This window comes from Saimiri boliviensis, chromosome 9, assembly GCF_048565385.1.
Source record: "Saimiri boliviensis isolate mSaiBol1 chromosome 9, mSaiBol1.pri, whole genome shotgun sequence".
In the NCBI taxonomy this organism is placed as follows: Eukaryota; Metazoa; Chordata; class Mammalia; order Primates; family Cebidae; genus Saimiri; species Saimiri boliviensis.
The window spans coordinates 39985000-39998400 of record NC_133457.1 but is presented as its reverse complement, the minus strand read 5'-3'; the positions used below and the strand labels follow the sequence as shown (position 1 = coordinate 39998400).

Here is a 13401-nt window from a genome sequence, read left to right as displayed (position 1 = left end):
ATTTACAAGGAAAAAAACAAAACAAACAAAAAAAAAACAAGCCCATTCAAAAGTGGATGAAGGACATGAACAGACACTTTTCAAAAGAAGACATATATGAGGCCAACAAACATATGAAAAAATGCTCATCATCACTGATTATTAGAGAAATGCAAATCAAAACCACATTGAGATATTATCTCACGCCAGTTAGAATGGCAATCGTTAAAAAATCTGGAGATAACAGATGCTGGAGAGAATATGGAGAAATAGGAACACTTTTACACTGTTGGTGGGAGTGTAAATTAGTTCAACCATTGTGGAAGACAGTATGGCAATTCCTGAAGGATCTAGTACCAGAAATACCATTTGACCCAGCAATTCCATTACTGGGTATATACCCAAAGGATTATAAATCATTCTATTATAAAGACACATGCACACATATATACATTGAAGCACTGTTTACAATAGCAAAGACCTGGAACCAACCCAAATGCCCATCGATGATAGGCTGGACAAGGAAAATGTGGCACATATACACCATGGAATACTATGCAGCCATCAAAAACAATGAGTTCATGTGCTTTTTAGGAATATGGATGTATCTGGAAACCATCATTCTCAGCAAACTGACGCAAGAACAGAAAATCAAACACTGCATGTTCTTACTCATAGGTGGGTGTTGAACAATGAGAACACATGAACACAGAGAGGAGAACATCACAAACCAGGGTCTGTTGAGGGGACTAGAGGGGGGACAATGGGGGGGTAGGGAAGTTGGGGAGGGACAACATGGGGAGAAATGCCAGATATAGGTGACAGTGAGATGGACAGCAGACCACATTGCCATGTATGTACCTATGCAACAATTCTACATGATCTGCTCATGCACCCCAGAATCTAAAGTACAATAAAAAATATATATTAAAAAAAGAGAAAGAAACGTGGAGTGTCAGGAAGAAAGGAAAAAACATAAAGAACAGAAATATAAGTACATAAAATAGACTATCATTTTTCTCATTTTTATGAATTATATTTGATGATTGAAACAAATCTATAAACTATCTTATATTCAATACAATATTTAGAAGTGCGGAAGGTAAAGGAAGTTAAAAGGAAGTTAGGTTTCTGTATTACACTAAAGTGGTAAAATGTTGAAACCAATAGACTGTGATAAGTCACATGTGCATAGTGCAGGCAATGACTCTGGAAACTATACAAACAGATACGCTCAAAAACAGTGTAAAAATAAACCAAATGGACCTCTAGAAGTGTTCAAGTAAACAACAGAAAGGCAAGAGAAGAGCACATGGGAATGGGAACCAAAGGAAACCAAAATCTGCCATAGTATTTATGGCAGATTTATTCAGTAACAAATCAGTAATTATCTGAAACATAAAGGATTTAAATACACCAATTACACGGGGCCTGAATAGACATTTCTTCCAAAAAAGAAATGCAAATGACCAACACATATATGAAAAAATTCCCAACACGACTAATCATTAGGAAAATACAAATTAAAACCAAAATAAGATATCGCCTGACATGTATCAAAATGGCTACTATCAAAAAGACAAAAGATGACAACTATCGGAGAGAATTTGGAGAACAGGGAATGCTCGGGTGCTATTGAAGGGAATACAAATTAACACAGCCACTAGGAAAACAAGTGGAGATTGCTCAAAAAACTAACATAAAATGACCATATAATCCAGCAATTCCACTTCTGGGTATTTATCCAAAAATTTGGAATCAGTATGCCAAAGAGATACCTACACTTCCATGTTCATTGCAGCATTATTCACAAGAGTCAAGTTACTGAATCAATCTAAATGCCCTTCAGTATGTGAATGGGTAAAGAAAATGTGGTATATATGCACAAAGGAATAGTAGCCTTTAAAAAGAAAGAAATGTTGCCATTTGAAACACGGATGGAGGCCAGGAACAGCAGTTCACGCCTGTAATCCCGACAGTTTGGGAGGCTGAGGTGGGCAGATCACTTGAGGTCAGGAGTTTGAGACCAGACTGGCCATCATGGCAAAAACTCATCTCTACCAAAAATACAAAAGGGCATGGTGGCACACGCCTATAGTCCCAGCTACTCAGAAGGCTGAGGCATGAGAAGAGCTTGAACCCAGAAGGCAAAAGTTGCAGTGAGCCAACATCGTGCCATTGCACTCCAGCCTGGGCAACAAAGTAAGACCCTATCTCAAAAAAAAAAAAAAAAAAAAAAAAAGATGGAATAGGAGAACATTATGCATAATCCACACAGAGAAAGATAAATGATGCATGTTCTCACTCATATGGGAAATTTAAAACAATTGAACTCAAAGAAGCAGAGAGTAGAATAGTGACTACCAGAGGCTGGGGTTTTGAGGTCATGGGGAGATGATGGTCAAAGTGTACAAAGCCTCAGTTTGATAGAAAAAATACTTTTTTTCCCCTTTGAGATATATTGCACAGTATGGTGAATATAGTAAATAATAATGTATAACACATTTCAAAAAATCACTAACAATACATTTCAAATGTTCTCCCCACAAAAAGCGAGAAACGTGAGGTGATAAATATGTTAATTAGCTTGATTTCATTATTCTATATTATATTCATAATATTCACTTTCTCCCCTTTATTTAAAAACTTACACAAATTATATTTTGTTATTTAACATTTACTGCCCCCAAAGGCCATAAAAATTTTTATTTTACAATTAAGCTTTTAAGTAATTAACCCCTGAAGAAAATGACAATTACATTATAAACTAAAAATTTTTGTTTGATAAATAAATGTTAAAAAAGAGAGAGAGTGAAACTGAAAGAGAGATTTAGTAAGAGTTTCACAAGTATCTGGAAGCATCTCTAATCTTGTCTTAGAGAACTTGGGACAAAATCCTTCCCTAGACTCCACACAGAGTGATAGTTGCAGAACACCTGGATTAATATTTCAGCGGAGTCTGTGTGATGGCACATGGACAGCTTTCCATGTCTTAGTCAATAAGTGATCCCAATCTCCTTTTCCTTTTCCTGGCATAATTCATAATTGGGTACCATTTTGATGTCAAGTTTAAATTAATGGGATACTAGCGATAGTTTTGCTTATGAATATTGGTACTAAATCTGTTCTAGATGGCGAATAGTTTAATCTGTAACATCGCATTATGGATTGTGTCTCTTTAAATTATATTAGCCTATTTAAATAGACATACTAACGGAAAGGTGTAACTAAAAATATTCTAAGGATATAAACAAAATAGGTTCTGAGAAAAATGTATTGTCATTATTAATGAGAGTCAGCTTTCTTTAAATATCATTTACATTTACATACAAAATGAATAAGAAATGACGAACCAGGAAGTACTGGCATACTAGAAGGGCAAATCGAAGCACTCTATACACAGTGAGCCCATGATTCCCAAACCTATTGATGCTCTGAACTTCCCTGCGGATTCTGATAATCCCAGAGGCTGAGCCCTGAAACTGCTCTGGAGCCATTGAGTAAGAATGTCTGAGAGAAAGATGAAGAATTTGCACTTAAGTTTTCTTCTTCAGTTAATTCTGATGCACATAGTCTACACAAACTTCTTGGAATTAATATACTAAGTCAGAAAACTTGTTTTCTGAAATGGTCTGGATTCTTTATTTTTTACACTTCCCATAATCCATATGATCTCTCTTTCAACTATTCAACTCTGCTTTAGAATGGAAGCAGTCATAGACAATATGCAAACAAATAGTTGTAGCTGTGCTCCAATAAAACAGCTTACAGATGCTAAATTTGAATTTTACATAACTTTCGTATGTCCAGAAACATTATTTCCCTGAGCACAGTGGCTCACGCCAGTAATTCCAGCAGTTTGGGAAGCCAAGGTGGGTGGATCACTTGGGGTCAGGAGTTCAAGACCAGCCGGGCTAACATGGTAAAACCCTGTCTCTACTGAAAATACAAAAATTAGCCAGGTATGGTGGCGCATGCCTGTAATCCCAGCTATTTGGAAGGCTGAGGCAGGAGAATCGCTTGAGCCTGGGAGGCAGAGGTTGCAATGAGTTGAGATTGTGCCACTGCACTCCAGCCTGGGCAACAGAGCGAGACTGTCTCAAAACAAAACAAAACAAGTATTTCATTATTTGACATTTTTTGACTATTCAGAAATATAATATCATACTTGGCTCTCTGGCTGAACACAAATGGGCAGCAAGAGAGATTAATATTACAGCCTTAGTTTGGTAAGCCCTTTATTAAATCATTAATCTTACTACTATTTCCATCATGGTTAATGATATACAATTGAATCTGAACAACGTGAGGATTTAGGAGCGTTGATCCTCCGTACAGTTGAACATCTGTGTTTAACTTTTGACTTCCCAAGAACTTGTCTACTAATAGCCTACCATTGACCAGAAGTCTTACTGATAACATAAGCTGTCAATTAACACATATTTTGCATGTTATATGTATTATACACTGTATTCTTACAATTAAGTAAGCTGGGGGAAAATGTTAAGAAAATCATAAGGAAGAGAAAATATATTTTTCATTAAGTTGAAGTGAATCATCATTAAGGTTGTCATTGTTGAGTAGGCTGAAGAGGAGGAGGAAGAGTAGGATTGGTCTTCCTGTCTCAGGGGGAGCAGAGGTGGAAGAAAGCTGGATAAAAGTGGATCATGCAGTTAAAACTCATGTTGTTCAAAGGCCGACTGTGATTTATTTTATATTGTGTTAAATCTACCGGAAAAAATGCAGCATCAATTATTATATATTCTTTTTCTTTTTTGAGCTAGCATTGTTTTAATAGCTCAAAATCCTACGTTAACTTGAAAGTGAAAAGTGGAAAAAATGAAATTTATCTGTCTACTTAAGCATCATAGCATATCAAGGCATTATCTAAATTTGTGGATAACAAATAAATGGTGTTTTGTGCCTAAATTGATCAATTTGGGTATCATCAGTGACAATTTCTTTTAATTCTGTCCTGTTCTCTATTATATTTGCATAGTTGTAATTACTACACGATGTATAATGGCTCATTTAATGTAACTTTAAATGATGTTGGTTTAATTTGAGTAGCTTTTTAATTAAAGTAAACCAACATTTGCTGCTTCATTGCCTAACAGAATAAATTAGGAGTGAGAGTAATGCATGAATATGAAAATTGTATAATCTAAAGATGATGACTCAAGGTCCTTCTTCCGTGTAATTTTTCTTCTAGTGAAGTTGAAAGGAGGCTTTTAATTGTTCTGTGGAATCACAGAGCAGGGTTTCTGCTGCCTCTCTCATTATGCTACTACAGTTTAAAATAGATTAGAAAGTATTCAACCTTGAAAGAAGGATCCAAGTCCCCAGATACTATCTAGTGTACACAGCTGAACAGTCTAGATAAATAAAATATACATATATGTAGGGGATTTATAATCGGTGAGGAGTCATCCGGGTTTTTTTTTTTTAACAGAATTTATATTGGATCTAAAAACTCATTCAGCAAGTACCTATTGAAAGCCTGCTATGACTCACACTGAATAACATTCTCAGGCCTGCCCTCGTAGTGCCTCTGTTCTAGTGGAAAAAGCCAGGTAAGAAACAAGCAAGCAATTAAATATATAGTTTGTCTTATGGTGACAAATATTAGGAAGAGAACAGAAGGAAGGAATTGTGGTGTGGGGATGGCTACTATTTTATATGGGAAAATCAAGAAATAGACTTTGGGAAGGGGATATTTAAGCATAAAGAATTAAATGAAGTGAGAGAGCAAGCCATGTAGATATCAGGGGAAGATGTTTCCCAAATAGAGAGAACAGGAGGTGCAATAGCCTGATAATGGGAGTGTGCTTAGAATTTTCCATGAAGATGGAGAAGAATAAGCTAGTGGGTATTCCATAAGGGCAGGTATTTTTTTTTCTGCTTTTACTGCTACATCTTCAGCAGAAGAGACATTGTCTAATATATAGTAAACACTAAACAAATATTTGCTGAATAAATGAATGTATGGGGACAGGGAGAAAGAAGAGGGTGTGGATCACATAGGGCCTCATAAGTCCCTGTATGAACTTTGGATTTTACTGAGTAAAAAGAGTAGCCCAGGATTGCTGGTTTATGTGGTAGTTCTGTTTTTAATATCTTTAGAAACCTCTAGACTGTTTTTCTTAGTGGCTGTACCAATCTACCTTCCCACCAACAGTGTACTAGGGTTCCTTTTTCTCTGCACTCTTGTCAACATTTATTATATTTTGTCTTTTTGATAGTAGACATCCTAACAGGTGTGAGGTGACACCTCATAGTCATTTTGATTTGCATTTCCCTGATGATTAATGATATTGAGTAATATGACATATTTCATATACTCATTGTCCATTTTTATGTCTTCCTTGGAGAAATATCTATTCAGGTATTTTGCCCATTTTTTAATTGGGGTTTTAAAACATTTTTTTTGAGACAGAGTATCAGTCTATCACCCAGCTGGCATGCAGTAGTGTGATCATAGCTCACTGCAGCCTAAAACTCCTGGGCTTAACCCTTCCTCCTGCCTCAGCCTCAGCCTCAAGAGTCACTGAGACTACAGATATGAGCCACCACACCCAGTGGAAACTAGATGTTTAAAATTCCTCAAAGGACACAATCCCAACCTCATTTTTTAATAACCTGTATTGTATAGTCCCAATTGTCTTAGGATGAAAAAATATCTTTCCATAGCTATTGATTCCATATTTCCAAAAGCTATATGTGCATCCATTCTTAATATAAGACAAATAATACTCACAATGTCATTTGGTCATCATTATCTAAGATTCCAAGTGCAGGCACTATTTTATGATTTTTAAAGTCTCCTTCAAGACCATCCCCAACAAAATGAGTCAGGTTTAGCTTTTTTCACTTATGGGATTTAGTATATAAGTAGCTTATTAGTATGCAGTATAATTTGATTTTTAAAATATATATTCTAGAAGACACAATCAGAAGAAAACTTCATTAGTCTTTGATATAATTCCTAAGGACAATAACACTTAACAATAATCAACTTTTAAGAAATATTCATTTATTGTAAACACGATGCTATATAAGTCTTGTAAATGTCACTTGAAACCCATAAGGTAGATAACTACAATTTACATTTTACATCTAATCATATTAGAAAGCTAAGGCTTAGCAATCTTAAATATTTACTCATGGTTAAGTAACAGTGCCTAGCTCCTGAGTCTATGTTCTTAAAACATATATTTTTAGTGATTACAACAAGGTAAGACCTGACTATAAGAATTTATAAAGATAATCAATGGCCACTAAGAAGGTAATGCTTTTTGGTTTAAAATTCTGTCTCAAACTTAAGTTAGAACATTTTTGTATTGTTTATTATCAACACTGGAAAACTATGGAAATATTACTTTGTATTAGATTACCACATTATATAAAATTATAAAAAACTGCTCTAGATCAAAAACATAAAACAGTTTATCCCCAGGGCATTTCACTGAACTTTTAGACTCTTGGGATAAATATGAGAAAAAGGAATAGTGAAATCTTGAAAGGCATTCAGACCCATTTCAACATCACATGCAATTCTGGCATGCTTCTCCATTTATTTCTCCTTTAGGATTTTAAGAGTATTGATGACACACCCATGAAAAAGGGGAAAATAGTCATGATTGAAAATATGGATCTCATTTAAATGCTCATGAAAATTCTAATTTCAGCACTCAATATTTGGTGGATTTGTGTGTGTGTAGCCAAAAGACATAAATTCATTTAATGTGAAAACTGGTAAAGTTGGGTTTTTTCATTTAAAAGCGTGTTGAGTTAAAGTTAGCCTCTTTGCTTTCCAACTCAAATATCTTTGAAGTTCCAGAGATCTTATGACAATGCTGAAAATTAATACAACTTATCTAAGGCCAGCACTTGGAATGTGTTTCTAACTATAAGGCTAATGGAACTAGTTGAAGAAAATCCAGATGGCCCAATGACGCTTTGCCCTTAAGTAAGACAGAATCCCTTATTTAAAAGAATGGAAAAAATAGAGTAGGAAATTTCATTCTTTTTCCATTTTCCCCCACAGATCTGGGGCAAGAACCAAAATGAGTGACATTCTCTCGTATAATTCTGCTTTTCCGGGATTCCAAGGGGCTGCCTAGCATCTTTACAATCGTATTAAAACTATATCTGCCAAAACATAGCAGGATGTGGAGTAGGAAGGTGCTCAGGATGGAAGAAAGTTGTGCTAGCCTGTAAGTTGTACTCTTTGCCTCTAGTCCCCAGAAACAAAGAGCAGTAAGAGTAAGAGCTTGGCTGCTCATTGTGAGGGTTGGGAAGAGTACCTTCTGTCATGTGTCTATAACTTTAGCACTACAGATAACCAGGCAGGGGTGGCAAGAAAATCCTTGAATCATGCTCGTAGATTGTATTTTCTTCTAGAGTCATTTCTTATTGTCAGAAAAAAAAAAAAAAGAAACTCACAATGAGAGGATTCTTTCCTAAAATTTGAATAAGATATAATTTAGTCTATTAAAAATGCAGCTCCCTTTTCAAAACTTTTCCGTTCAGCTAGGAAAGTTCTTCAGCACCATTTTTGGCACTTGTATTTCTTTAAGCAGCACTGAAAGGGTGAAGAGCTCTGAAAGCAACCAAAAAAATAAAATTAAAAAAGCCCTTTGTAGAACATATTGCACCAACTGCTTCCAATCACTGGTTTCCAATTACTGTCAAACAAGAATTCTGTTGGATTTCTTTAGCTATTTTCTTCTTTATCTTGATTTTGAATTTTTAAAAATGAATAATTTAGAGAGAACTGAAATTGTCATCTATAAATTTTATCATTCCTTCTTTGGATAGCTATGGTAAATGACTTGAAGGCATTCATAATACATGTTCTCACTTTCTGAACAAATTCCTTGAAAACAGTACAAAGAGTTATGTGCCAGTTTTCTAGAAGATGAGATTGTGAATTAAATCATTTCTATATGTGGGAAAATTATACAAATCTACCAATACTAATGGTATCTGTCACTTTTAGAATTAAGGTTTGACTCCTATCTCGATATAAGTCCAAGCTCATACATCTACTCTCAAGATTCTTCCACCAACTTAGTTGGGACCCTCATCCTCAAAGTTTTTCCTGCCTATATCATTGGTGAATAAATAAACATGCTGTTATATAGACTGTCTGTTTTTAAAAAATGGAATGTAATAGAATTTGATTGTGCATGTTCAGGTTACTTTTAATAAAAATTTTACAGTCTCTTCTCAGTAACAGCCCATAACACTTGGGTCATAAAGTGGACAGAAAAGTTCTCAGAGTCTCTGGTAAGTCTCCTTATTTCCTTAAGGGAATACTCTCAAAGGCCTTTTTTTAGTGAAAACAAGTAAGTTGATGATTAATTTTTATAAGAACAAATGCATCAAACCTCAGAGTCCCTCTTTTCATCACAAGTTTCATTTTCACTGCAGAGTTTGATTTGTAGGAGAATAGTTTCTAGATAGAGCTGAAAATCAAAAACTAAAATCTGTGAAAGAAAAGTCTAACTTTGCAAGCTACTCTTTATGATCAAGACAAAGCCCTCTGTCTGGGATTTTGCTCTGTGATGCTTCATCATTTTTCCTGTAAGAAGGGAAATAAGAATTCATTTCTGAGTGCAGAGTATTCTAAGCAACTCCTCCAACTGTCTATGTGAGTAACAGGGGTGAGAAATAATTTAGGGTTATTTCCCATGTTACTAACAATGTGGGTTTTTAAAAATGTATTCAAATATCCTATTAAACACTGAAAACTGGGAAGGAAATGTTTGGAGCAAGGTGTCTTTGTAAAGAGTGCAGCATTTGTTGACATTTTCAAGAAACATGGTGCCCTCAGTGAGAGGAACCACACCCACAACATAGCCTTTCAAGTGTGGCCTTATCTGTACAAGCAGCCTATTTTTTAATCAATTCTATTATTCCTGAAAAACACCATGTATTTTAGAAAATTATTTTCCACAATTGGACTTTAAATGTGTCTTCAAGAATACTGGTTTCAAGAAGCCACTGTTGAGGATTTCTCAGCACAAAAAAAAATCAGCAAGAATAATTTTTTAGCCACCTTAACAAATGTTTAAGTAAGTATCTAGGCCGAGCACAGTGGCTCATGTCTGTCATCCCAGCACTGCAGGAGGCTGAAGGGAGTGGATTGCCTGAGGTCAGGAGTACGAAACCAGCCTGGCCCACATGGCAAAAGCTCATCTCTACTAAAAATGCAAATACATAAATAAATAAGCTGGGCAATACCAGTTACTCAGGAGCCTGAGGCAGGAGAATTGCTTGAACTTGGAGGCAGAGGTTGCAGTGAGTCAAGATTGCGCCACTGCACTCCAGCCTGGACAACAGAGCAAGACAATCTCCAAATAAATAAATGAATATAAATAAGTAAGTATCTTAGTTCAAGGTCACAGGCTCCTGTTACTAGCAATTTATTCACAAGTTGGGATGCGTTCCCGTCTGCTTTCTTCACTCCCTAGGTCATTGTGAGGTGCCCAGGAGAAAAAGCTGAGTCTATTAAAGACCTTAATGATTTCTGGTGGGCAGCAATTTTTATCATTATCACGTGTTTTTCAGTGATATGAGTGGAAAACAATGAAATTAAGCTGGAAATGGTGACTTCTACTCTAGAAGTTTGGTAGTGTAAAAGTGGGAGATAAATGAAGAACTCAAAGAAAGAAACACAGTCATAAAAACATGTTATTTAAATTGCTTGGAGAAGCAAAATTTGGGCTTGATTCAGGTTTAGAGCAGGGTTCTTCTACCATGGAGCTATGACATTTGAGCTGGATAATTTTTTGTTAGGAGGATCTTCCCTGTGAAGATGTGGAACAGATCCCTGGCCTCTACCTAACAGAGGACAGTAGCACCTCCCCCATACCAGCTGTGACAACCAAAAGTATCTGTAGACATTGCCAAATACTGTCTAAGAAGTAAAGTCACCTCCAATTGAAACCTACTGGCTTACAGAAAGAAGTATTTTCTTTATGAAATAAATGAGTTTGGGACTCCATGTTTGTATCCCCTTCCACAAACACTCTCCTGCTTCTGGAAGCTATTTTTCTCTATCCTGGATTTTCCCTCTGGAGTCCCCCTCCACAAACACTCCCTTCATGGAAGCCTGTCTTTCCCTCCTAAACTCCATCTTTCTCTATTCCCTTCTGCTCAGTGTGGAAGCTGCTTTCCTCTCCTGGATTCCATTTTTCTGGATTCTCTCACTCATTGTGAGAGTTAGCTGTTTATTTCTCTCTCCTTCTCCTGTTTCTCTCTCTCTAAATAAATCACTTTCTACAAAAATAGAAAGAAAAAGCAAGCAAGCAAGCAAGCAAGAAATGAGTTCAAGAAATTGACCCTGAAAGAAAGGTATATGATGGGGCAGGATTGCAAACATGCAGATGGGATCAAAGGCACCTAGGTGGGAACTCATTTTGGAAGGAAAAAGGGGCAATTATAGAAGGGAAAGAATGGGAGGAGGGGTAAAGATTTTAAGAAAGACAAGAGGCAGGTTGACAAATTGCTTTATTTTAGAAAAGTACAGAGGGGACCCAGGTAGAAATTAGGAGTTGAAATTGGAAAATGTCAATAGCCCATGCTCTAAGATGGAAGTGAACAAAGTGTCAGGTGAATTGTGGCTCTATGAGAACACTGAGGCTCTATGTACAGAAGAAGTCAATCACAAAGGTCATATGGCTTCCTTCTAGAAAACTCAGCCAAGTGAAATTATTATGTGACTTCCTCCAGAAAAATTCAGTCTCCAGAAGTAACAACTGAAGAAACAGATTTTGGTGTTCACCAGAAGTTGGGAATCAGCAAAGCTCACAAGCTAGAAAGTCAAAGGAGACGTTATTTCTGTGATGCTATCAAGAATATGAATTATAATGTTTTACAAAAAAAGTAGCAAGGCTCTGGTAGATACCAGAGGATTGGGAAATAAGAAAGGGAAGGGTTTTTTGGTTTGTTTGTTTTTCCTGATTCACCAAATCTTTATTAAACACCTGCAGTTACTGGGAGGAGGCCATGATGATGGATACACTTTCAAAGTTGATCTTCTCCACAGTGTTTCTGGGCTTCCTGCTTTCTTCTTGGCTACAAATAAAGATCTGCCCTGACTCATTCATTGGTGCTTCAGCCATATTTTCTCATCCATACATTCAGCTGGCTAGCTGTCAAATCCCATAGCATCTGAGCCAGCAGCCAGCAGTAAATGTGCTGATTGAGTGATATCCATGACATGGCAGACAAATTTTCTAACAGCCTTTAAAGCTAGTTATACCTTCTATAAGGGTCATGTTTTCATCCAGGGCTTGCCAGAAGGCCTGGAAGTGTCAAGTCTCCAGCAGATCCCCCAGGTACAAAATCTGTCGGATTGGCTGCTTTTCTTGATGTGTTTGGATGACCATGTACTTGCACAGGCTGAAGTAGGGGTGGCATAGGTTGGTAAGGGCCTTCAGTAGGATCTGGGCAGTGACTGTGGTCTGAAAGAAGGCTGGGCTAACCTAGTAAAGCTTCAGAACAGCCAAGTTGGCTTCTAAACCATAGGCATTCTTTTTGGCCTGCATCTCCACATAGCTCTCTACGGTGGCCAGGTTCTCAGAATTACGCCTGTCGATATTGTTGAGCAACTTGCCCACATTCATTCTCATCTGCTGAAACATCACCATGACTATGTCCACCTTCCACAACTAGGGCTGGAACAGGGAAGTTTTTTAATGAGAGAGAAGAACAGGTTATGTAAGAGTAACAACAGGAGAGATGAATGGAAGCAGTGGCTCAAGAGTAGAGTTTCAAACCAGTACATCTTCACTTACCAGGTGCAATAAAGAGCCCTAGAGATGTCTTTGCAAAGTGAGGAGGGTGACAAAACTATAGATTTAACGTATTCAAAAAGTCATAAACACATATACTGAAATAACCAAACAAAATGTTAAGAAAAGATATATAGAAAGATAAAAATGATGTTAATAAAAATAAGGCCCTTACACTCAAAAAACTTTTAAACTTTTACAATGTTAACTACGTTGACTTTTAAAAGAAAGAACTTTATAATCCATCATCTGTATCCAAAAATACTAAATCAAAATGTTCTATAAAGTGCCCACAAAATAAACTACTCAAACTTTAAATATGCTTAACAATTTTTCTTCAAATTTGGCTTCCTTTTCATTTCTCATTAGGAGCCGAAATCCTGCCAATGTTGAAATGTATAGTTTTACCTATTTTTAGTTAAATTAAAGTTTAAATACATTTTCATGTTTTTTTTCTTTATACTCCCATGTAAAAAGATCTTGGGCAACCTATTCAAGGTTCTCCCGAACAGGTTAGAATCTTGTTCAAACAAGAAAAAGTTAACCTCACTGCCATTCTTTGGTTAATGGAAGAATTAATTTTTTACATATTGTTGATTCCTTTTATCATAAAGAAAGT

General features: G+C 36.3%; 1 protein-coding gene and 1 pseudogene across 3 annotated transcripts in view; both read right to left on the bottom strand.

The window, feature by feature from the left end:
• RARB (retinoic acid receptor beta) overlaps nucleotides 1-13401 on the bottom strand; it is a 1029560-nt gene that overhangs the window by 992679 nt on the left and 23480 nt on the right. The window lies entirely within an intron of this gene.
• LOC101052823 (eukaryotic translation initiation factor 3 subunit K pseudogene) lies at nucleotides 11950-12796 on the bottom strand (annotated as a pseudogene).